Below are 27,204 nucleotides of genomic sequence, written 5' to 3'. Positions count from 1 at the left end.
GTTATCCATATGGACATCCAACATGAGGGACATCTATGCAGACAAATATCCACCTCCCTTAGTCTGTTTCTAATCAACACACAAACATACTCAAACATAAACATGATACATGGACAAACATGAAAATAAAAGATGCAAAACATGAAAATATTTACAAAATATGCAACCAACCAAGGATTAGTCTCCAAAATTTAATAACTGTTCATGTGGCTCAGTATCATAAAAACAAACTATCTAATAAAAAATGAGTCTTTCTAGTAAACACATGCTCAAATACATCCCATCTTAAGCATTTAAAAAATGCCTTTAGTTCACTGCACAAGACTTTGAACTTAATTCTCTATAATATAACTTCCCTTAACTGTAAATATCCTCAGCTATGTTCTAATATTACTGGAACTACACTATGCCTCAAATTCCTTCTTCATTGTCATTAAGCTAAACTTTCTATTCCATGAATTAGCTGTAACAATGCTCCTTGTATTTGTAAGTTCAAAAGACACTTCTCTTTTTACTACATTAAGTAAATTAATTATGGATGAATTAGTCTATCTAGCATAGACACATGGCAATCTCCTGTCTCTGGGCTAGAGTAGTCTGGCTCTTAGGTGAGCTTAGGTAAAAGTTTTCAGGTTCATTTCTCTCTGAACCTTTTTTCCTCACTTATCTATTGAGTTCTCAGATGTACCTGGATAATGTCTCTAAGAGAAAAATCTCTGTATGGATATTTGAATTACTGTCTGGATGATCAGCGATGGAAATGGAAGCTCGGTTTCCAGACAAGCCAACAGGAAGTAGCAAAACATTGGTTCCTGAGCTATGATTAGATTGCAAAAGCAACAACCAAGTCCTCTCCAGCACCAGGAATGCACACACTAAGGAATTACAGCAGAGGAGATAGTTATAGCTCCCTAAGCTGCTCCTTAGGCACCATTTCCGTTGTTGCCCCAACTTCTGAGCTCATAATTTCCCTGTGGGACGCTGATCTGAACACAAAGAAAATGATTCCTATTGAGTCTCCGTTCCCAAGAGGCCAGATTAGTAGAAATTAGGTGAATCCAGTCTATTCTTAGTTCTCCACGAACTCTCCTGCCTTCCAGAAGTCTCACCTCATTACACCTAATCTCAACCTTGATCTAACATTTTCTCCAAATCTGAGAATGATAACCTGTGTTTACTAGGTCCCATGGAGTTTCAAAGCATTGAATTGTGAGGAAATGTTTCCCAATAAGTCTAGAAAATTAGTATTTCCCTTTTCAACAAAAAATCTATACGTGCATAAATGAACCAAATGTAAAACAGCTAGTTGCTTAAAAATAAAACAAAGCAAACATAAATTCCTTTTGCTTTTTTTTTTTTTTAGTGAATGTGAAGAAAAATGGCAGTAGAAATACTATGACATCACTATACAAAAGGAAAGGACTCCCATAGACAACTTACAATGGAGAAAGTATCTCCATCGTACATATCTAACAAACTCACAAATATATTCACCTTCACAGATAATGAAGTAATTTGAAAGTAAGGTCATTACCATGGCTACTTTGATACATTATATAATTTTCTTTCATGTGAATACCCACACTGAGATGATACCATGAGAAACATATCTAATGAAATGCTGTTGCAAGAGACTACTTTCAAGAATTCTTTGGTCTGTTTCTCATTAACATACAGTCAAGTATGCACCATCTTTTAAAATACAAAAGAATGCCATCACTTCACTGTGTATTCCCTCTTCTGCTAATAATGATATTTCTCTAATCCAGTTAATTACAGAGATCCTTGGACTTATTTTCCACTTTTACCAGAAGCACTTTACATCTCCCATTCTCTCTTCTAATTGGGCTTCCTAGATGGTGCTAGTGGTAAAAAAAAAAAAAAAAAAAAAACCCAAAAAAACCTCTCCTGCCAATGCAGGAGTTGTAAGACATGCATGTTTGATCCTTGGGTAGGGAAGATCCCTTGGGGAGGGCACAGAAACCCACTCCAGCATTCTTGCCTGGAGAATCTCTTCGACAGAGGAGTCTGGCGGTCTACCTTCTGCAGGGTCAAATGAGTCAGACACAACTGAAGCAACTTAACACACACTTCAATTTAATTTTCAACATTGACCTTGCTTTGCTGAGTACAATATTCACTTCTTTCTTAAGCATCGTAAATAAATTAATGAATGAATGAGGCAAGCAAGCAACCAGTCACAGTGAATTGGGGGCATAGTTTAGGGAGGTTTGGTCAGGTAAACATTCTTGGTTTTCCTTCTCTCTGATTCACTCCTACAATGTCTACGGGGCTTTCAGACTCAAGGACTGTGATCTCTGAGAGGACAGTCTCCAGGAGGAATCACAAATTCCTCCTGAATGGTTGATGGTAGAGATTGAAATCTTCCCCCCGGCAAGAAGGCAGGAAGGAGTGAAATACCGGTCTCTGAGTCAGGCTTTGAACACCGAAAAGAAACAATGGTGTCCCATTAAGCCCTGAATTTGTAGCTATGAAGAATTTTGCCCCCTATATATGTTCGTTGGGCACATATTCCTCTTGTTACTCCAAATTATAAGTACAGATGTTCACTTAACTCTTATTTCCCCACTTTGAGGTGTCTCTTCTCACTGGGATGTCCAGACTTGGGGTAGAGGAGATGGGAGTCATGAAATTTTCTTTTCTTACCCTGTTCAATGGGATTCCCAGGTGGTAATGATTTCCTGGTTAAAAAGGTAAAGAATCTTCCTTCAGTGCAGGAGACCTGGATTCATTTCCTGGGTTGGGAAGATCCTCTGGAGAGGGGAATGGCTACACAGCCCAGGATTCTGACCTGCAGAATTCCCATGGACAGGGGAGCCTGGCTGGCTACAGTCCAAGGGGTCTCAAAGAGTTGGACACACTGAGCAACTTTCACTTCCATGTGTCGCTAGTGGTAAAGAACCCACTGTCAATGCAGGAGACATAAGAGACACCAGGTTCAATCCCTGGGTTGGGAAGATCCCCTGGAGGAGGGCATGGCAACACACTCCAGTATTCTTGCCTGGAGAATCCCATGGACAGAAGAGCCTAGCAGGCTGCAGTCTGTGGTGTCACAAAAAGAAGGACTCCCATCACTGAGGCAGTGATGCCATCTAACCACCTCATCCTCTAATGCCCTCTTCTCATCCTGCGCTCAATTTTTCCCAGCATCAGGGGCTTTTCCAGTGAATCAGCTCTTCACATCAGGTGACCAAAGTATTGGATCTCCAGCATCAGTCCTCCCATGAATATTCAGGGTTGATTTTTTTTTTTTTTTAAGATTGACTGGTTTGATCTCCTTGCAGTCCAAGGGACTCTCAGGAGTCTTCTCCAGCACCACAGTTCAAAAGCATCAATTCTTTGGTCCTCAATCTTCTTTAAGACAACTTACTTATGACAAACTCATTTTTTCCCTATAAACTATGTTAACCTCGTTATAGAAGTGGTGCACAGTTTGGTTTTAGAGAGAAGAGCACTACAACCAGGCACAGGATCACGGATGAGCCTTAGACGTACTGTGTAGAGCTGTTGCTGCTGCTGCTACTAAGTTCCTTCAGTTGTGTCCGACTCTGTGCGACCCCACAGATGGCAGCCCACCAGGATCCTCTCTCTCTGGGATACTCCAGGCAAAATTACTGGAGTGGCTTGACATTTCTTTCTCCAACTGTACAGAGACTGAAAGCTAATTACAGAGACTGACAGCTAATAACAGACTCACAAGAAATATAGTATAACTTGGAACAACCCCAAACTGTACCATCTCACTTGATAATAAATACATTATGTTTTACTATTTTATTTTATGATGGATGGTTACTTAGCCTGCTAACAAATATAATCATCAGTGGAATGATATTAACAGCAAGGATAATAATCTATTGCTTGTTATGATTCACTGTGTTCTAACATTTGCAAACTGCATTTCTGATTACTTTCATTTGTCAGTGAATGTTTAACAGGAGGATTCCTATGTGCTGTTTCTCATAAATCCTCTGTTCCTTATCAGTTTCTGGCAACAGAAATGAGTGCAACAGCACACCACTCCCAGGACTGAGGTCATAGGGTGAGACATGCCTGAATCTCCTTCAGTGAACATTCTCCTTACAACAAAACTGCTTAGTCTCGATCCTTTCTTGAGATATGGATTGTCTCCTGACATTATGGCCATTGTTAATCCCTTATTCCCTTGGTAACGGTTGCTGTACATTTGGTTTTCTGATCTTTATCATTGTCAAAAGAAATTCCTTGTACAACAGCCTATATATACTCACAGAAAGATCATTAAAGCACCTTTACTCCATCAGAGCTTGGGTCCCCGTCTCTCTCTCTCTCTCTCTCTCCCTCCCACTAATTCTCTGGAATGTGGAAATCCGCAAAGCTCATTCTCCTGCCCGAGCTTTCAAGACCCCCTTGAGAGGGCGCCCTGTGCCTCCATGAGCAGTACAAGCCCTGTTCTAGGGTTTCATTGGTTCTCTGCATAAACCAGGGAATATTAGCTTCTTTCTCTCTTTCACTTTCTTTCATTCTTCTTTTTTTTTTTTCTTGTAGGAATGTTGTGTTTATTTATTTTTTCTCTGTTTTTTACTTATTTTTAATTTTTTGTCATTTATTTTTATTAGTTGGAGGCTAATTACTTTACAATATTGTAGTGGTTTTTGCCATACATTGACATGAATCAGCCATGGATTTGCATGTGTTCCCCATCCCGATCCCCAATCCCACCTCCCTCTCCATCCCATCCCTCTGGGTCTTTCCAGTGCACCAGCCCTGAGCACTTGTCTCATGCATCTAACCTGGGTTGGTGATCTGTTTCACCCTTGATAGTATACTTGTTTCAATGCTATTCTTTCAGAACATCCCACCCTCACCTTCTCCCACAGAGTCCAAAAGTCTGTTCTGTATATCTGTGTCTCTTTTTCTGTTTTGCATATAGGGTTATCATTACCATCTTTTAAAATATATATGCATTAGTATACTGCATTGGTCTTTATCTTTCTGGCTTACTTCACTCTGCATAATGGGCTCCAGTTTCATCCATCTCATTAGAACTGATTCAAATGAATTCTTTTTAATGGCTGAGTAATATTCCATAGTGTATATGTACCATAGCCTCCTTATCCATTCGTCTGCTGATGGGCATCTAGGTTGCTTCCATGTCCTGGCTATTATAAACAGTGCTGCGATGAACATTGGGGTGCACGTGTCTCTTTCAGATCTGGTTTCCTTGGTGTGTATGCCCAGGAGTGGGATTGCTGGGTCATATGGCAGTTCTTTTTTTTTTCACATGGCAGTTCTATTTCCAGATTTTTAAGGAATCTTCACACTGTTCTCCATAGCAGCTGTACTAGTTTGCATTCCCACAAACAGTGTAAGAAGGTTCCCTTTTCTCCATACCCTCTGCAGCATTTACTGCTTGTAGACTTTTGAATAGTAGCCATCCTGACTGACATGTAATGGTACCTCATTGTTGTTTTTATTGCATTTCTCTGATAATGAGTGATGTTGAGCATCATTTCATGTGTTTGTTAGCCATAGTGACTCTGGACCACCAGGTTCTGGTCCATTAAAGGACCACAACAAGTGGCGCCCAGAACAGGGACCTGGTATACGTGGCATTTTGGACAGAGTGACTCGGGACCTATTGAAGTCGGTAAGTACTAAGACACGGGTCAAACGGCTGAAAAGCCCCGTCATTTCTCTACTTCACCATTTGTTTAAAGCTCAGGGATTTCTGGTTTTGCTCCAATGAATAGAGGCTTGCCTTCAAACAGTGGTTGAATGTAATCCTTGTTTCCCTGATAAAGACAATTTTGATTTAGAAACTTGGCACCATCTCAAAGAAAATTTTGAACAAGCCATCAGATGGAGAAAAAAATATTCCAATTGATTTTTGGCCCCTATGGGCTCTCATTAAAGCTGTAATTCTGCCATTACAAGGTAATTCTAGCCCTCCTGATATTTGACAGCAGACAAAGCATGAATATAAATTAGATGATGAAGTTTTACAAAAGGCCCAATTAAAACAACATAAAATATTTCAAAATTTTCTTACTAATCCTACCCCGGCTGCTCCAAATGCTCCTCCCCTGCCAACAGGCGCAACTCCAAAAGTCTCTCCTTCGCTAGACCCTAATAATTCTGACAACAACTCTCCTGAAACACCTTTTGACATCAAAACTGGCAATACTTTCTTAGATAATAATGATAAGTCCTTAACACAGACTCATATTTTCAAAAAAATTGACATTTATTTGCTCTCTGTCATGACAGAGGCTCTCTATACTTCTGGCTTTACAATCTCAAGTCTCTGAGGCCAAAGATCTTTTTGCCTTTCCTATGTTAAAAAATGTTAATGCTCAAAGACAACTAATACCTCAATATGGAGACATTGATTTTTCTCACATACAATAAATGAAAAAGGCTATAACTATGTACGGCCCTCATTCACCTTTCACTAAAGAACTTCTAAATGCTATGATATCTTCTATTAAAATTTTTATTCCTTATGATTGGAAAATTTTAGTAAAAGTTCTCCTTAAACCTGGAGAATATCTCCAGTGGACAATGTGGTTTCATGATATAGCCAGAGATCATGCTAACAAGAATGCTTGAGCTGGCACTCGCCAAAACCAAACTACTTTTGAAATGTTAACTGGCACCAGACAATTTTATGCCATAGAAGGTCAAATACAATGCCCTCCCTTGTTGCATGAACAATTAAAAACAGTGGCCCTTTAAGCTTGGGATCGAATTACTCCTCAAGAATAACCTACAAGTAGCTACATTAAAATATTACAAGGACCTAATGAAAATTATGCTAATTTTTTAGTTAGATTAGAAACTGCTATTTTCCATACTGTAACTGAAAAAGAAGCCAAAAAACAGCTAAAGAAATTACTTGCTTATGAGAATGCAAATCAGTAATGTCAAAAAGCTATCACTCCAATTCGTGAGCCTGGGACTATTATCATTTGAAGGCTTGTCCCAATAGGATCAGAAACTCAAAAGATGCAAATGCTAGCTGAAACAGTGGCTATTGCCTTTAGAAAGCAAAATGAAGGATGTTTTACATGTGGAGATAAGAACCATTTAAAAAAGGACTGCCCTAAGAAGGCTAATAAAAGACCTCCAAAAATCTGCCCTCGCTGCCGTAAAGGAATTCATTGGGCCATAGACTGTAAATCTAAATTTGATATTGAAAGAAAACCTATTCCAGGAAACTCCAAGCAGGGGGTCCCCCAGGTCCCCTTTAACAAAAATCAGGGTTAAATTCCATCTTTTCCCTCAAACCTTCAACATCCGGCAGTGCTGCCATTGATATACCAGCCCTAAATGATTTTCTCCTTTACCCTCAAGCAGTCCCTTCTAGAATACCTACCAGACTTTTGGGCCCCTGCTCCCACAAACTTTCAGTCTTTTACTTGGCTGATATAGTTTGATTTCTAAAGGAATTACTGTTCACCCTGGAGTAATTAATTCAAATTATAAAGGAGAAATTCAAATCATGATGTTATCTCAGATTCTATGACAATTCAAAAAGGGGGGACAAAATTGCTCAATTGCTTCTTTTGCCTTACATTTCTATTGACCCCTCTAATGATGTACGGACAGGCGGATTCAGCAGTACAGATCAAAAATAATCCTTATGGACATCATTGGTATCTGAATATGCCCGACCAAATATAAGTATCAAAATTAATGGTAAAAGATTTTCTGGTCTCCTTGACACTGGATCTAATATTACTATTATTTCCAAACACTTATAGCCCAAATCCTGGCCTATACAAAAATCTTTTGCCAAATTGAAGGAATTTTTCAAACCAAAATACAAGAAGTTTATCAAAGTGTTCAAATCTCCCTATGTGAGGGACCAAAGGACAGCTTGCAACATTAAGACCTTATGTGATAGATGCACCCCTTAGTCTAATAGCAAGGGAATTACTTATGCAATGGCAAGCTCAGATATACATTCCACATTTTTCCTAGGGGCCGCTGCTCATTTAAAAAGCAAAGCAATTATTAAAATAACTTGGAAGAATGATGAACTTATTTGGACAGAGCAATGGCCCCTTACAAAAAAAAAAAAAAAAAAAAAATTACAGGCTTCTAAAGAACTTATAGACACACAATTAGAACTGAAACATATTGAGGAATCTTGCTCTCCTTGGAACTCTCCTATTTTTGTTATCAAAAAGAAATCTAACAAATGGCATCTATTAACAGACCTTAGAAAAATTAATGCATCTGTGAAACCTATGAATGGGTGCATTGCAACCAGGAATCCCATCACCTACTACTATTCCTCAAAATTGGCACGTTGTTATTATTGGTTTACAAGATTGCTTTTTAAATATACATTTACACCCTTTAGACCGAGAGAGTTTCGCTTTCTCTCTCCCTTTTTGTAATCACATTGGGCCTCATAAAAGATTTCAATAGACTATGTTACCTCAAGTTACGCTTAACTGTCCTACTATTTGTCAAAATTTTGTAGCCAAGGCTTTATACCCAATGTGACAGCAATTCCCTCATGCATCTATCATTAATGATAAAATGACTGTGGCTCAGATCATGAACTCCTTATTACCAAATTCAGACTTAAACTGAAGAAAGTAGGGATAAGCACTAGACCTAAATCAAATCCCTTATGACTATACAGTGGAAGTGAGAAATAGATTTAAGGAACTAGATCTGATAGACAGAGAGCCTGATGAACTATGGACAGACGTTCGTGACATTGCACAGGAGACAGGGATCAAGACCATCCCCATGGAAAAGAAATGTAAAAAGGCAAAATGGCTGCATGAGGAGGCCTTACAAATAGCTGTGAAACGAAGAGAAGTGATAAGCAAAGGAGAAAAGGAAAGATATTACCATTTGAATGCAGAGTTCCAAAGAATAGCAAGGAGAGATAAGAAAGCCTTCCTCAGTGATCAAGGCAAAGAAATAGAGGAAAACAACAGAATGGGAAAGACTAGAGATGTCTTCAAGAAAATTAGAGATACCAAGGGAATATTTCATGCAAAGATGGGCTTGATAAAGGAGAGAAATGGTATGGACCTAACGGAAGCAGAAGATTTTAAGAAGAGGTGGCAAGAATACACAGAAGAACTGTACAAAAAAGATCTTCATGACCCAGATAATCATGATGGTGTGATCACTCAGCTAGAGCCAGACATCTTGGAATGTGAAGTCAAGTGGGCCTTAGGAAACATCACTACGAACAAAGCTAGTGGATGTGATGGAATTCCAGTTGAGCTATTTCAAATCCTGAAAGATGATGTTGTGAAAGTGCTGCACTCAATATGCCAGCAAGTTTGGAAAACTCAGCAGTGGCCACAGGACTGGAAAAGGCCAGTTTTCACTCCAATCCCAAAGAAAGGCAATGCCAAAGAATGCTCAAACTACTGCACAGTTGCACTCATTGCACATGCTAGCAAAGTAATGCTCAAAATTCTCCAAGCCAGGTTCCAGCAATAGGTGAACCGAAAACTTCCAGATTGCTCAAACTGGTTTTAAAAAAGGCAGAGGAACCAGAGGTCAAATTGCCAATATCCGCTGGATCATCAAAAAAACAAGAGAGTTCCAGAAAAATATCTATTTCTGCTTTATTGACTATGCCAAAGCCTTCAACTGTGTGGATTCACAATAAACAGTAGAAAATTCTGAAAGAAATGGGAATACCAGACCACCTGACCTGCCGCTTGAGAAACCTGTACACAGGTCAGGAAGCAACAGTTAGAACTGGGCATGGAACAACAGACTGGTTCCAGATAGGAAAAGGAGTACGTCCAGGCTGTATATTGTCATTCTGCTTATTTAACTTATATGCAGAGTACATCATGAGAAGTGCTGGGCTGGAAAAAACACAAGCTGGAATCAAGATTGCTGGGAGAAATATCAATAACCTCAGATATGCAGATGACACCACCCTTATGGCAGAAAGTGAAGAAGAACTAAAGAGCTTCTTGATGAAAGTGAAAGAGGAGAGTGAAAAAGTTGGCTTAAAGCTCAACATTCAGAAAACTAAGATCATGGTATCTGGTCCCATCATCTCATGGGAAATAGATGGGAAGACAGTGGAAACAGAGTCAGACTTTATTTTTGGGGGCTCCAAAATCACTGCAGATGGTGACTGCAGCCATGAAATTAAAAGACACTTATTCCTCGGAAGGAATATGACCAACCTAGATAGCATATTAAAAAGTAGAGACACTACTTTGCCAACAAAGGTCCTTCTAGTCAAGGCTATGGTTATTCCAGTAGTCATGTATGGATGTGAGAGTTGGACTGTGAAGAAAGCTGAGCGCCAAAAAATTGATGCTTCTGAACTGTGGTGTTCGAGAAGATTCTTGAGAGTCCCTTGGACTGCAAGGAGATCCAACCAGTCCATCCTAAAGGAGATCAGTCCTGGGTGTTCATTGGAAGAACTGGTGCTGAAGCTGAAACTCCAATACTTTGGCCACCTCATGCGAAGAGTTGACTCATTGGAAAAGACCCTGATGCTGGGAGGGATTGGGGGCAGGAGGAGAAGGGGACGACAGAAGATGAGATGGCAGGATGGCATCACCGACTTGATGGACATGAGTCTGAGTAAACTCTTTGAGTTGGTGATGGACAGGGAGGCCTGGCGTGCTGCAGTTCATAGGGTCGCAAAGAGTTGGACACGACTGAGCGACTGAATTGAACTGAAATGGTAAAAGTTTATTAAATAGCTGCTGCTAAGTCGCTTCAGTTGTGTCCGACTCTGTGAGACCCCATAGATTGCAGTCTCCATCCCTGGGATTCTCTAGGCAAGAATACTGAAGTGGGTTGCCATTTCCTTCTCCATTAAATAGCTAGGTCATTTCCAAATAAAACAAGATTTTACAACATTACTTACTGAACACTAACTTCCTCTTACAAAAAGTTTTTCTTATAGAAAAACTAAAGAGATTTTAAACTACTAATAAATTTATATATACATATATATAATTATATATTATAATATATAATATAATAAATATATTTGCCAATCTATAAAATGCTAATATACAAGACACTTCATGGTTGTTAAAGAAAAGTAAGATGTATGTTTTTAATAAAAATGTATAAGCAATGGCAAATAGCATGATGAATACAAAAGTATACAAAAGGTTTATGACAAACAGAAGAGAGTTTCATGGCAAATGGATGTAACTCATTGCCCTGAATGTTCTTCTTCTACCTTCTTTCATGTCTCAATTGATACAAATTCTTCTTTAAAAAAACACACACACACACACAAAAAATTCTTCTTTTATATGGACCACACCTCTCTGAGGTGAAGCTACACGACATGTTATAACTCACCTGTTAGCTTACTTTACAATAATGAAAACACCTAATTCTATAAAAACAGACAATGGCCCTGCCTATATTTCTAGGCAATTCAAATAATTTTTACATTCATTCTCTTTTAAATGGATTACAGACATTCCTTATAATTCACAAACACAAGACATAGTTAAATAAGCACATTGCACACTGAAAATACAAATAAAAAAATTTTAAAAAGGGGGGAGTACCCATGAACACTGTTACCTTCATTATCCAGAACAGACTTTACTTGATTCCAGTGCAATATATTCTTTAAGCCTATAACTACTGTTAATATAGCTTTATTTTTTAAAAATTTTTTAAACTTACCACAAGGAGATATTTTGACAAAAGCAGAAAAACATTTCGAGGCATTGGAGGACACCTCCCTTCCTCTGCCCATTTTGTATCAAGACGGGTTAACTAATCAATGGAAATCTAGGAAACTAATCTAACAGGGAAAAGGGTATACTTGTACTTCTCCAGATGGATCCAACGAACTCACATGGCTTCCTCTTCAGAAGATTCAACCTAAGCTGGCCCCCAGCACTCAAACTAGAGATGAAACAGCAAAAACCCCAAAAGAAAGAAATTCCAGTACAAGCCATGGCGGCTTTAAAAATTTCCCTAAAACGCCGCACTCGACATTATCGACATTATGATCTCCTTACTTGGGGACAAATAAAAACCCTTACTAATCAAGCTGAAAATCTGATTTCTTAACAGGGAATGCCTCAGAATCCTGAAAATATTTTTTGTCGTTATGCTTGCTTTGCTTGCTTTTGCTTGCCCCACTCAGGCTGACTTGATTGATCACACTTATTGAGCTTATATACCTAACCCCCTCCTTTTATTGTAGGTTGTAGAATGGTCAGATATAGGACCAATCATATCCACTAATGACTCAACACATATGCCCCCTCCTTAGAACTTGGAGGGCCCTCTCATTCTGAGGAAAAAGGAAGACTAATTAACATTTCTCTAGGCTATGAACTCCTTCCTTTATGCATGGGCCCAACAAAATTATGTACTAATGCTAGTCGACAAACATGGGCTTTTGTCTTGCCTCCAAAAAGGAACTTCGACATATTGCTTGGACTGTTTACTGCCCTGTCATTTTATGAAAACCATGTCAAAACTACCAAAACTCTAGGGAAAGGACAAAAGTTAGAACGTAAGGGATTTACTTATAAAGACTTTAAATACACTCCTATTTATTGATATAATTGTCAAGATAATTCAGGGGAAATTAATGTTTGTGTCCAATTACCCCATTGTTGATTGGGTACCCCATGGTATATGGTTATCTAACTGCTCAGATGATGTTAACAGCACTGTGTGTGACTAAGGTTACTAACACTACATTGGAGCATTACCATGACAAAGGACTTCTTGGGTGGCTTGATGGTGATGTGGCCCCACCTTGTCCTTGAATCATCCTTGATAAACAGATTGGTCCTAAACAATGGGACATCTGGAAACTTGTTGCAAGCACCGAAGAACTTGGGACTTGGACTGAACATTTCACAGGGACCAGTCGTAGTCACAGCAACTATTTCTTTCGTTATAATCAATCATATTTCATACAAGCTTGTGTTCCCCTTCCTTTTGTTCTAGCTATAGGGAGTTTACAATTCAATAATACTTCACATTCTGTAACTTGTATAAATTGCAAATTATATACTTGTCTTAACTCTTCTGTTTCCTTAAGAAATGAACTCCTTTTGATTCTTCGATCTTGACATAGTCTGTGGTTACCAATAAATCTCCAGCGGCCCTGGGAAGAAGGTCCCATGGCTGGACTTGCTTCCCAGTTACTTATTAAACTGCTCGGGCGATCAAAATGATTCATTGGATGGCTGATTCTTGGCATTTTGGGATTAATAGCTATTTGTACCACTGATGCCATCACTGGCATTGCTTTACAAACCTCAATTCAAACACATAATTTTATCCAAAATTGGACTAAAGATGCTCATACTATGTGGGCCACTCAGGCTCAGATAGATGAGGATATTCAAGGTGAAATACAAGAACTAAAAACAGCCATCAAATGGGTTGGGGATCAATTAGTAGATGTACAAAAACAGGTGATAGTAAAATGTGATTGGAATTCTGCTCAATTTTGTGTTACTCCTATTCAATTCAATCATAGTTCCTACAACTGGGAACAAATCAAATTTCATTTACAAAACATAAATGATAATGCCTCTCTGAATTTACAATTATTAAAAAAAAATCTTTGAAACCTTTTCTAAAAATCTGCCCTCTTCCACTAATTTGAAAACTTTAGCTGAGCAACTAGCTAATCAATTATCTGGGTTAGACCCACGCAGATGGTTTCAGAACATTACTCACAGCATCGGGTCTGGAACTGTAACTTTGGTGATTGTCTTGACAATTATATTTGTTGTTTACCATTGCCTTTATGCAAAATTGTTAAAATTAAGCAAACTCAAATGGTTGGGACCCTTTTTACAAATATAATAAATGAATAAGGGGGAATTGTCAGGGAATGTTTAACAGGAGGATTCCTATGTGCATTTCTCATAAATCCTCTGTTCCTTATCAGTTTCTGGCTACAGAAATGAGTGGAACAGCACAGCGCTCCCAGGACTGACGTCATAGGATGAGACATGCATGAATCTCCTTCAGTGAACATTCTCCTTATGACAAAACTGCTTGGTCTCAATCCACTTTCTTGAGATATGGATTGTCCCTGACCTTATGACCATTGTTAATCCCTTGTTCCCTTGGCAACGGTTGCTGTACATTTGGTTTTCTGATCTTTATCATTGTCAAAAGAAATTCCTTGTACAACAGCCTATATATACTTACAGAAAGATCATCAAAGCACCTTTGCTCCATCAGAGCTTGGGTCCTCGTGTCTATCTCTCTCTCTCTCCCTCCCACTAATTCTCTGGAGCGTGGAAACCCACAAAGCTCACTCTCCTGCCCGGGCTTTCAAGACACCCTTGAGAGGGCGCCCTGTGCCTTCATGAGCAGTACAAGTCCTGTTCTAGGGTTTTATTGGTTCTCTGCATAAACCAGGGAGTATTAGCTTCTTTCTCTCTTTCACTTTCTTATCGTCGACTCCGGACCACCAGGTTCCGGTCCATTAAAGGACAGCAACACTCATCCAACATTTTTTCCCCACACAACTCTATTAAAAATTGACTTCTTTTATGTTCCTTTCCTGATAACCAGGTGAGCTTGCAAGAACATGCATGTTTGTGTACAGAACAGGCTGACCCTGGGTCTTATGTCTATACAGGAAAGCACATTCTTATGATTTAGTTTTGATCATGATAGTTGAAGGAATTGCTTTGTGTATGTGAGATAAATAGTGGATGATACTGCCCATTCACTGCTCATTCTGTTTCTGACAACATTTAGAATGGATGCTGTTTTATTTAGAACAATGGAAAAAGTAATAGCTGTAGGCATCATCTGAAATTTTCAAGTAGGATGAGTGAGATAATTCAATAAGTAAAAATAAAAACAGGTTCATCAATCCTTTACCTCAATGAAAATATCACCTTATACACTTACACCATATTTTAATGAGTGTACATACAGCTTAAAAAGAAATGGCATGTGTAATAATACAAAATATCATTAAAATTTGTTTAATTATATGCAATGTCATCTCCGATTCATATTCAGTAATATGACTCTGACTAAGTCATAATATGGCTGAAGATCATATTAAGTCAATTGATTTATCTCAGTTTCTGTTTCTGTGTAGACTACACTGGCAGATCTGAATTTGATAATCAGCTTTGCTAATGACTATGGTAGGAAATGTGTACATAGAGTCTGATAAGAGAATAGAATCCTTTTTAGGAGAATAAAACCCAATGACCTTTTATAAAACAGACTGTTATGTTGAGGTCTACATTATCAGGAACACCAGTTCAGGTCAGTGATATAAAAAGGAATGATGGACCCAGAAGTGAAAAATTATAGTCTTGGGTTTTTCCTCTCCCACAATGTTGTAAAAATCAACTCAGTAGTTAGTTTTTTTTTCTGATGGAGTGGTAACTCATGACTATTCTTTTGGTAAAAATAAGATGCATCACCTGGGATGGTATTTGTCATTTGAGAAGAAATCATTCTTAATACATCCAAGCACTTTCATGAGATAAATGAGAATTTCCAGCTTTTTTATATCAAAGCTTTGGGATGAAGTAGGAAAAATAGGAATAAAGAACAAGAAGGAAAGAAAAATGGTTGGATATCTGACAGAGAAGAGTAATTAAGCAAGTAATTAAATTGTGTAGCATAGTTGAAAAAAAGTGAGAATTCCAGGAAATAAATAACAGGGCAGCTTGTACTTCCAAAGTCTGATTAAAAAATCACAACTACTGACTCTGAGACTTTGAGATCTGCACTCTTGGGCACTTCTCCAAATCCAGAATAATTGGCCTTTTTAGACGCGCCATCACAAAGAATCTTTTCAGAGCCTCCTTTATGTCTTTGTTTCTCAGACTATAGATAAAGGGGTTCAGCATGGGTGTGACCACTGTGTACATCACCGAGGCTGTTGCACTTGAATGTGAGATGTGGGTAGCAGCAGAACTAAGATATACTCCTAGGCTCGTACAGAAGAATAAGGAGACAACTGAGAGGTGAGATGCACAGGTAGAAAATGCTTTATACTTCCCCTGAGATGATGAGATTCTATATATACAGGAAACTATATTTGAGTAAGAATAAAGGATACCAGCCAGGGGACCACCACCCAGAAGCACAACTGCAAGATACATTACCATATTATTAAGAAAGGTGTCAGAACAGGCAAGTTGCGTTATTTGACTGAGGTCAAAAAAAAGTCAGGGATTTCCACAACAGTGCAAAAAGAAAGCTGTAACAAAATTAAACTCTGTAACAAGGAATTCAGGACACTGATGGTCCAGGACACCAGAACCAACAGAAAGCAGAGCCGAGGGTTCATAATGACCATGTAGTGCAGGGGGTGACAGATGGCCACAAAGCGGTCATAGGCCATTACTGTGAGGAGGAAGATGTCCAATACTGCAGATAGTAGGAAAAAATAAATTTGTGTGATGCAACCTGCATAGGTGATAATTTGGTTCTGTGTTTGGATGTTCCACAACATCTTTGGGATAGTGGTAAAGGTGAAACAGATGTCTACAAAGGACAGGTTAGAGAGGAAGAAGTACATGGGGGTGTGCAGGTGGGCATCTGAGCTGACAGCCAGGATGATGAGCAGGTTTCCAAAGACAGTGATCAGGTATATGGAAAGAAAAAGACCAAATATGAGGGGCTGCAGTTCTGGTTCCTCCGAGAATCCCAGAAGAAGAAATTCTGAAATTTCTGTATCATTTCCCAATTTCATGTAGTAGAGGTGACTACCTGGAAACAAACAAACAAACAAACAAAAAAACAAATGACAAGACTGGTTTTATCTGAAACTGGCATTGCAACAAGTTTGAAATTCTACAATTTTCCATTCAAAAATTAAAATCCATAATTTCTGTATGAAAATTTCCCCTTCAGGAGATCCCCTGTGCCATCTGTTCAGTTCAGTTCAGTTCAGTCACTCAGTTGTGTCCGACTGTTTGTGATCCCAGGAACCTCAGCATGCCAGGCTTCCTGTCCATCACCAACTCCCGGAGTCTACTCAAACCCATGCCCATTGTGTTGGTGATGCCATCCAAACACCTCATCCTCTGTCGTCCCCTTCTCCTCCTGCCCTCAATCTTTCACAGCATCAGGGTCTTTTCAAATGAGTCGACTCTTCGCGTCAGGTGGCCAAAGTTTTGGAGTTTCAGCTTCAGCATCAGTCCTTCCAATGAACACCCAGGACTGATCTTCTTTAGGATGGACTGATTGGATCTCCTTGCTGTCAAAGGGACTCTCAAGAGTCTTCTCCAACACCACAGTTCAAAAGCATCAATTCTTCAGTGTTCAGCTTTCTTTATAGTCCAACTCTCACATCCATACATGACTACTGGAAAAATCATAGCCTTGACGAGATGAACCTTTGTTGGCAAAGTAATGTCTCTGCTTTTTAAAGTGCTGTCTAAGTTGGTCATACCTTTCCTTCCAAGGAGTAAGCATCTTTTAATTTCATGGCTTCAATCACCATCCACAGTGATTTTGGAGCCCAGAAAAATAAAGTCAGCTACTGTTTCCACTGTTTCCCCATCTATTTGCCATGAAGTGATGGAATTGGATGCCATGATCTTAGTTTTCTGAATGTTGAGCTTTAAGTCAACTTTTTCACTTTCCTCTTTCACTTTCATCAAATGGTTCTTTAGTTCTTCACTTTCTGCCATAAGGGAGTTGTCACCTGCATATCTGCCACTATTGATATTTCTCCCAGCAATCTTGATTCCAGCTTGTGCTTCATCCAGCCCAGCGTTTCTCATGATGTACTCTACATATAAGTTAAATAAGCAGGCTGACAATACATAGTCTGGACATACTCCTTTTCCTATTTGGAACCAGTCTGTTGTTCCATGTCCAGTTCTAACTGTTGCTTCCTGACCTGCATACAGGTTTCCCAGAAGGCAGGTCAAGAAGTCTGGTATGCCCATCTCTTTCAGAATTTTCCACAGTTTATTGTGATCCACACAGTCAAAGACTTTGGCCTAGTCAATAAAACATAAATAGATGTTTTTCTGGAACTCTCTTGCTGTTTTGATGATCCAACAGATGTTGGCAATTTGATCTCTGGTTCCTCTGTCTTTTCTAAAACCAGTTTGAACATCTGGAAGTTCACGGTTCACATATTGCTGAAGTCTGGCTTCGAGAATTTTGAGCATTACTTTACTAGCATGTGAGATGAGTGCAATTGTGTGATAGTTTGAATTGTGCTATCTCTGAGTATCAACTCCTATCCCATATCCAGCCTCCTCCCCAAATGGCCATGTATTGGGGAGTTTAGATGAGAAATTCTGCTCTGTTTTGGGGGAATATAAATTGAGGACTAACCTATTTCTATATAAAGAGCATACTGTACTGAGAGATAGTTGTTACGAAGAAAAGATCTAGTATAAAGTAGAAAGCTAATGGGGATATTATACTTTATTTTCTTGGGCTCCAAAATCACTGTGGATGGTGGCTGCACCATCTAATTAAAGGATGCTTTCTCATTGGAAGAAAAGCTATGACAAACTTAGATAACATATTAAAAAGCAGAGACATCACTTTGCTGACAAAGGCCCTTATAGTCAAAACTATTGTTTCTCCAGTAGTCATAGTACAGATGTGAGATGTGGACCATAAAGAAGGCTGAAGGCCAAAGAATTGATGCTTTTGAACTGTGGCATTGGAGAAGACTCTTGAGAGTACCTTGGTCTGCAAGATCAAACCAGTCAATCCTAAAAGAAGTCAGACCTGAATATTCATTGGAAGGACTGATGCTGAAGGTGAAGCTCCGATCCATTGGCTATCTGATGAAAAAAGCTGACTCTGCAAAAAAAAAACCCTGATGCTGGGAAAGATTGAGGAGGAGGAGAGGGCCACAGAGGATGAAATGGTTGGATGGTATCACCCAACTCAATGGACATGTGTTTGAGCAAACTTCAGGAAATGGTGAAGTACAGGGAAGCCTGGTATGCTGCAGTCCATGGGGTTGCAGAGAGTTGGACATGTCTGAGTGAACAACAACAACAACAACAATGTTTTATGGAGTGTTCAAAGCACACCAAACATCTGAACAGAGACCTCATAGAAGTGAGGGCTGGAGACGTGAGGTTTTCTGAAGGAAATGTGTGTGCTGGACAGAGATTACTCCAAGGTCAAAGGACCTGAAAAGGTATTTGTTTCAGAAAATCAAGTTTGAAAGGAAGCACTTGTGTCCATGGGAAAGTCCATGAGGTAGAGTGATGAGAAATAGTACCAGAAAAATTGGAGGTACCAAGAGGCCTCCTTGCAATGACCAGGGTAATCGCAACCTCAGGCACACAATTAGGAAAGCAATGTCACAAGCCAAGCTGTCAACCTTAGATAATCTTTCCTCCCTAAGTGTAGTAATAGTACCTAAAGTCCAGTGTTATTTTTGCAGAGTCAGCTCTTTTCATCAGATAAACAAAGGACTGGAGCTTCATCTTCAATAGTACCTAAATACCCTGGACATATAAAACAGGACTCTATTTAAATATGACAATTTTGTATTCAGCCTGGCTTACTGTGGAAGTGGGATAGGGATAGGTGAGGGAGGTTAAATAGGAAGGTGACACACACAAACACACACACACATATGTATATAAAAGTGAAAAGTGAAAGTCACTCAATTGTGTCTGACCCTTTGCGACCCCATGGACTACACAATCCACAGAACTCTCCAGGCCAGAATAATGGAGTGGGTAGCCTTTCCTTTCTCCAGAAGATCTTTCCAACCCAGGGATCAAACCCAGGTCTCCCGCATTGCAGGCAGATTCTTTACCAGCTGAACCACAAGGGAAGCCCAAGAATACTGGAGTGGGTAGCCTATCCCTTCTCCAGTGGATCTTCCCGACCCAGAAATCTAACTGGGGTCTCCTGTATTGCAGGCAGATTCTTTACCAACTGCAATCAAGGAAGCCCGTCTTAGGTAATTATGACTGATTTGCGATGTTTTCTGGCAGAAACAAACACAACATTGTAAACCAGTTTTCCTCTGATTAAAATAAAGACCTCATCTTCTTTTTTAGACTGCGTATGGAATGGGCGAATTTAATTCAGATGGCCTTTATATATACTACTGTGGGAAAGAATTCCTTAGAAGAAATGGAGTAATCATCATAGTCTACAAAAGAGTCCGAAATGTAGTACTTGGGTGCAACCTCAAAAACGACAGAATGATCTCTGCTAGTTTCCAAGCCAAACCATCCAATATCACAGTAATCCAAGTCAATGCCCCAACCAGTAATGTTGTAGAAGCTGAAGTTGAATGGTTCTATTAAGACCTACAAGACCTTCTAGAACTAACACCCCCAAAAGATGTCCTTTTCATTATAGCGGACTGGGGTGCAAAGGTAGGAAGTCAATAAATACCTGGAGTAACAGGCAAATTTGGCTTTGGAGTACAGAATGAAGCAGGGCAAAGGCGAATAGTTTTGCCAAGAGAACGCACTGATCATAGCAAACACCCTCTTCCAACAACACAAGAGAAGACTCTACACATGAACATCACCAGATGGTCAACACCTAAATCAGATTGATTATATTCTTTGTAGCTGAAGATGGAGAAGCTCTATATATTCAGCAAAAACAAGACTGGGAGCTGACTGTGGCTCAGATCATGAACTCCTTATTGCCAAATTCAGACTTAAATTGAAGAAAGTAGGGAAAACCACTAGACCTTTCATGTATGACTTAAACACCTTATGATTATACAGTGGAAGTGACAAATAGATTCAAGGGATTAGGTCTGATAGGCAGAGTGCCTGAAGAACTATGGATAAAGGTTCATGACATTGTAAAAGAGGCAGTGATCAAGACCATCCCCAAGAAAAAGAAATGACAAAAGGGAAAATGGTTGTCTGAGGAGGCCTTACAAATAGCTATGGAAAGAAGAGAAGTGAAAGGCAAAGGAGAAAAGGAAAGATATATCCATTTGAATGGAGAGTTCCAAAGAATAGCAAGGAGAGACAAGAAAGCTTCCTCAGTGATCAATGCAAAGAAATAGAGGAAAACGATAGAATGGGAAAAACTAGGGATCTCTTCAAGAAAATTAGAGATGCTAAGGAAACTTTTCATGCAAAGATGGACACACAAAAAAAAGGGCAGAAATGGTATGGACCTAACAGAAGTAGAAGATATTAAGAAAGGTGGCAAGAATACATGGAAGAACTATACAAAAAAGATCTTCATGACCCAGACAACCACAATGGTGTGATCACTCACCTAGAGCCAGACATCCTGGAATGTGAAGTCAAGTGGGCCTTAGGAAGCATCACTATGAACAAAGCTAGTGGAAGTGATGGAATTCCACTTGAGCTATTTCAAATTCTAAAAGATGATGCTGTGAAAGTGCTGCATTCAATATGCCAGCCAATTTGGAAAACTCAGCAGTGGTCATGCTGAGTGGTCATGCAGTGGAAAAGGTCAGTTTTCATTCCAATCCCAAAGAAAGGCAATCCCAAAGAATGCTCAAACTACTGCACAATTGCACTCATCTCACACTCTAGCAAATTAATGCTCAAAATTCTCCAAGCCAGGCTTCAACAGTACATGAACCATGAACTTCCAGATGTTCAAGCTGGATTTAGAAAAGGCAGAGGAAACAGAGATCAAATTGCCAACATTTGCTGGATCATCAAAAAAGCAAGAGTTCCAGAAAATATCTATTTCTTCTTTATCAACTACACCAAAACCTTTGACTGTGTGGGTTACAACAAACTGTGGAAAATTCTTCAAGACATGGGAATACCAGATGACCTTACCTGCCTCCTGAGAAATCTGTATGCAGGTCAGGAAGCAACAGTTAGAACTGTACATGGAACACAGACTGGTTCCAAATTGGGAAAGGAGTATGTCCAGGCTGTATATTGTCACCCTGCTTATTTAACTTGTATGCAGAATACATCATGAGAAATGCTGGTTTGGATAAAGCACAGACTGGAATTAAGATTGCTGGGAGAAATATCAATAAACTCAGACAGCTGATGACACCACACTTAAGACAGAAAGCAAAGAACTAAAGAGGCTTTTGATGAAAGTGAAAGAGGATAGTGAAAAAGTTGACTTAAAACTAAGATCATGACATCCGATCCCATCACTTCATAGCAAATAGATGGGGAAACAATGGAAACAGTGACAGACTTTATTATTTTTTGGGGGAGGGGGCTCCAAAATCACTGCATATGGTGACTTCAACCATGAAATTAAAAGACACTTACTCCTTGGAAGAAAAGCTATGACCAACCTAACAACATATTAAAAAGCAGAGACATTACTTTGCCAACAAAGGGCCCTCTAGTCAAAGCTATGGTGTTTCCAGTAGTCATGGATGGATGTGAGAGTTGGACTACAAAGAAAACTGAGTGCTGAAGAATTGATGCTTTTGAACTGTGGTGTTGGAGAAGACTCTTAAGAGTCCCTTGTACTGCAAGGAGATCCAACCAGTCCACCCTAAAGGAAATCAGTCCTTAATATTCATTGGAAGGACTGATGCTGAAGCTGAAACTCCAATACTTTGGCCACCTGATGCAAAGAAATGACTCATTGGAATAGACTCTGATGGCTGAGAAAGATTGAGGGCAGGAGCAAAAGGGTTGACAGAGGATGAGAAGGTTGGATAGCATCACTGACTCGATGGATGTGAGTTTGAGTAAACTAGGAGTTGGTGATGTATAGGGCAGCTTGATGTGCTTCAGTGCATGGAGTCGCAAAGAGTCGGACATGACTGAGCTACTGAACTGAATTGAACTGATATCATCTATATGAATCTTTTTAAAAACATTTCCACAAAATGATAATCTTTTACAATAATTTATGCAGTAAGGTTATCAGTGTGTAATTTTAATTTAATTCAATATCTTATACTCTGTGCTAGACTGTGAGTGTCATGAGCCTTGTATCAATGTCATATATAACCATTAACACCCCATACTTAGTTTAGTTGGATACAGTAGCTGAATAAATATATATTGATAAAGGAATGAAAGAATGTGTTCTCACAGAAATTGCCTATGATTAGAAAACAAAATGAAGCTGGGTGACAGTAACATAGATATGGAAGACATGCTGGAGGAATGTTTATTATATTCTATTTGAGGCTCAGAGCTGTTACAGCTACAGTCTATGCAGTTTGTAAGACCAAAATAGAATACAGTAAAACACAAAAGAAAATATCAGGGTGTGTCATATGTGGTAAGTGTTTTTGATTTTCTTTGTTTAGCTTCCTTTTGTGTTTGCGTGTGTATGCATGTGTATTTATTCCTTGTCTGTGCACACACACTAGATCATATGTAAGTTTCCTGTTTTACTCTGCCTGCAAGTGTGCAAAGTCGCTTCAGTCGTGTCTGACTCTGCAATCCTTTGGACTGTAGCCTGCCACTCTCCTCTGTACATGAGATTCTCAAAGCAAGAATACTGGAGTGGGTAGCCACACCCTCCTCCAGGGGATCTTCCTGACACAGGGATTGAACCCATGCCTCTTATGTCTCCTACATTGGCAGGTGGATTCTTTACCACTTGGGCCACCTGTTTTACTCTAGGACATAGTCAAAAGCATTTCTTATCCATTGCAGTAAACACAAGAATAGTTTTGAAAGAAGCCTAGTTCCTGCTAAGAGAAAAACAATAAAAATAAAGAGTTCAACAGAAGAATCAGTTTACAGAGAGAACATGAAGCAGTGCACGTGCTAAAGTGACCTCAGACCCAAGGAACTACATACTCACTGCTTCTTTATTCCTCCACTGTCATTATTATTAAAGTATCTTATTAAAGTATCCATCTCATTCTCCTGAGGCGTGGGAATTAGTTATTCCTGTCTTTTCTGTGTTTGAGTGCATTAATTACTTTTTAAAATTATGAACTTTCTAGGTGGCTCAGTCAGTAAAGCATCCTCCTGCAATTAAGGAGACTCAGATTCTATCCTTGAGTCAGGAAGATCTCTTGGAGAAGAAAGTAGCAACCTGCTCCAGTATTCTTGCCTGGGAAATCCTATGGACAGAGGAGTCTGATGGATTACAGTCCATGAGGTCACAAAAGTCAGACGAGACTTAGGAACTGACCCACCACCGTTTTTAATATGGTCCAATAGTGGATGAAGCTGGCTTTTTTCTCATTTGTTTTTCCTGTTACATCTTTCTTTATTATTCTTGGGTTTTGTATTCTAATCTCTTTTTGACAAACCTGTGGTCACATTCTACTTTTGTTTCTGATTCCTATCCCAAAGGTAAAGTCCTCCCCCACAAAATATGCTATAAAACCTTTCACATGCTACAAAAATCTTCCCCTTCCTTCATTTGGTTTATGCCTGAGGACTTTTTGTCACACATGCATTTATTTTATTGTAATCTTATTTCTCCATTGGAACGTGAGACCCTAACAGACAGGGACCTCACCTGATTTGTTCACTGTTCACTCTTGTGGTTTCATAAAGGTGTGCATTTATGTAGAAATAAATTTTATAAGACAAAAAGAATATCACAGGAAATAAAATCATATTAAGTAAAGCTGATTCAAAACAACTTTACTGAACAATGTTGAATATTAGTAAAAGAGTAAGATGAATCTGAAACAAAATATACAAAATAACAACACTCAAGTTAACATAAGTTAAATATAAATGAAATGGGTGTAATCTTATGAAAAGGATTGGAAATATAATTTAAAAAAAAACAGTGAAGGAAGCAGTATCTAACACTACAAATTCCAAATATATAAATATAAATGGATTCAAACATGCTTTTAAAAAAAGATGTAAGCAATCTTAAGCTGAATACAAACACATGTGTTCCACAAGATGGCAGCAAATGTTGACTACCATGTTTAAAAAGCAATGGGCAGGAGGACAAAAAACTGATAGACTGGGCAACTCACAGTTTATAAACTCTCACACAATCCAGCAAATACATCATGCATACATACATGTGCATGTGTGCCTGCATGCTCAGTCACTTCAGACATGTCTGACTCTTTGCAACCCCATGGACTGCAGCCCACCAAGCTCCTCTTGCCATGGGATTTCCCAGGCAAGAATACTGGAGTGAGTTGCTATGCCCACTTCCAGGGGATTGTCCTGACCTGGGAAATCAAACTTGTACTTGCCTGCATCTTCTGCATTGCAGGTGGATTCTTTACACTGAACCACCTGGATAGCATATATATATTTATATATATGCTTTAAGATGGGGTATATTTGAGCAACTATATATATAGCAACCATATGGCAACTATATATATATATATATATATATATATATTTATATAAACTATATATATATGGCAACTATATATATAGAAAGCATATATATGTATATATACATATATATAATATTTAAATGATAAATAGTAAATTTCTTTTAAAAATTGTAACTTTTTGTTTGAAAGAATGCAATAAAAAAACAAGAATAAAGGGAGAGAGAGAGGAATAAGGATTCTAGTAAGGGAACTGGTTGCAGCTTAGGCCAGTTTTGGGTGAAATGGTGTCACAAAAAGACACCTAACACACCTATGTGGGGAAGGGAAAGGGTGGGGAGAGAAACACAACATGTATCTCTATTTTCAGCAGTAAGACTTTTCAAAGTATTAAAAATATGTCTAATTCTCTCCTTCTTGCACATGTTGGAGTGCCATTCCTAGCATTTTCTGAGTTGGTGATGAAATGATTTATAAAGGATATAATGCAACCAAAAAAAAAGGGGGGGGGGGAGAATAAAATCACTCAGACACCAGTATATAAAATAAAAAGCTTACATAGACAATTCGCAGTAGAGAAAGTAAATGACTAATAAACCTAAAACTATGTTCAGTCTCTCAGCTAGTGAACTAATTGCAAAGTTAATCCCTTTAACATATGACTGTTTATATATTAAATGCAATTTCTTTATCAAGTGAATATGCAGGGTGAGTGAAGCTTCTGTGAAATGTGTATCTCAAGAACTGGGGTTACAGGGCGACAACTACTCCATTGATCTGTGTGTGCTCAGCGCATGCTCAGTCATGTCTGACTCTGTGACCCAATGGACTGAAGCCGCCAGTCTCCTCTACCCATGAGATTTCCCAGACGAGGATACCAAAGTGAATGTTCCAAGGGAAGATTCTCCAGGGGAATCTTCCTCACCCAGGAATCAAACCTGTGTCTCGTGTCTCCTGCATTGGCAGGTGGATCCTTTACCACTATGCCACCTGGGATCCTAATGAATATAGAAGTTGCTCAAATATATCCCATCTTAAAAATTAAAACAAATAAATGGAATGTCCTCATTTCACTGCAAACCATTCCTAATCTAATAGTTTATTTTCCTACTCCCTTAAACAGCAAGACTTCTGGGAAAGATTGAAGGCAGGAGGAAAGAGGATGACAGAGGATGAGATGGCTGAGATGGCATTACTGATTCAGTGGACATGAGTTTGTGTAAATTCTGGGAGATAGTGAAGGACAAGGAAGCCTGGCATGCTGGGGTTGCAAAGAGTCGGACACTACTGAGCAACTGAACAATCACCCACCCCCCATTTCTTCTTGAGTCTCGTTCAACTAGATTTTCATTCCCATCCCATAACTGTCAACAATTCTAGACTTGATGAATCTGATAGACATTTGTCTTTTTAACATATTAAATAAATTTATTATAAATTAATTAGTCAATCAAACAAACAATCATGGAGACCTCTATGCTCCAGGCCCACTGTTTATGTTTTCAAATAACCTCAGGTAAATGTATATAGATTTCACAGGTTTCACTCTCTCTAACTTTCTCCTGCAATGCCCACTGGAGTCTTTTACTCACCTGGCTGGGACAGCTGAGAGGAAGGTCTTTTTGTGGATATCCAAATTCCTCCCTGTGGGTGATGATGACAGACTGATGATTCAGACAGACTGAAGGTCTGTCGTCCAACAAGAGAACAGGAAGGAGTGAAGCAGAACAGGATTTGGGGGTGCAAATGCAAAAACCATGCCCACTCCAGCTCAAGGTGGAACTGCTCAGACATTGAAGCAGTGGAGACGGTCATAGCGCCTTATAGTTTCTGTACTTGCTCATTATACCTGCTCAGCGCATTTTCCCTTGTTACTCAACCTTGATCGCATCATTTCCTCAGGGGAACTTGTCTGGACAGAACGGATTTTTTCCCCCACTGATTTGCTGATCCCAAGTGATGAGGTTCGAAGTCAAGTGTATTCAGTTCCTATTACTACCCCAGATTCTCTCCTGGCTTCCGGAGGTCTGACACTAAAATGT

The 27,204-nt window shown here is 39.1% G+C and overlaps 1 pseudogene; it reads right to left on the bottom strand.

Moving 5' to 3' along the window:
* Positions 1–15,701: 15,701 nt before the first annotated feature.
* Positions 15,702–16,699, bottom strand: LOC136156060 (olfactory receptor 7A10-like; annotated as a pseudogene).
* Between the last annotated feature and the right edge of the window lie 10,505 nt (positions 16,700–27,204).

The sequence above is a fragment of the Muntiacus reevesi genome, chromosome 1 (genome assembly GCF_963930625.1).
Source record: "Muntiacus reevesi chromosome 1, mMunRee1.1, whole genome shotgun sequence".
In the NCBI taxonomy this organism is placed as follows: domain Eukaryota; kingdom Metazoa; phylum Chordata; class Mammalia; order Artiodactyla; family Cervidae; genus Muntiacus; species Muntiacus reevesi.
This window is presented reverse-complemented; position numbering and strand designations above follow the sequence as displayed.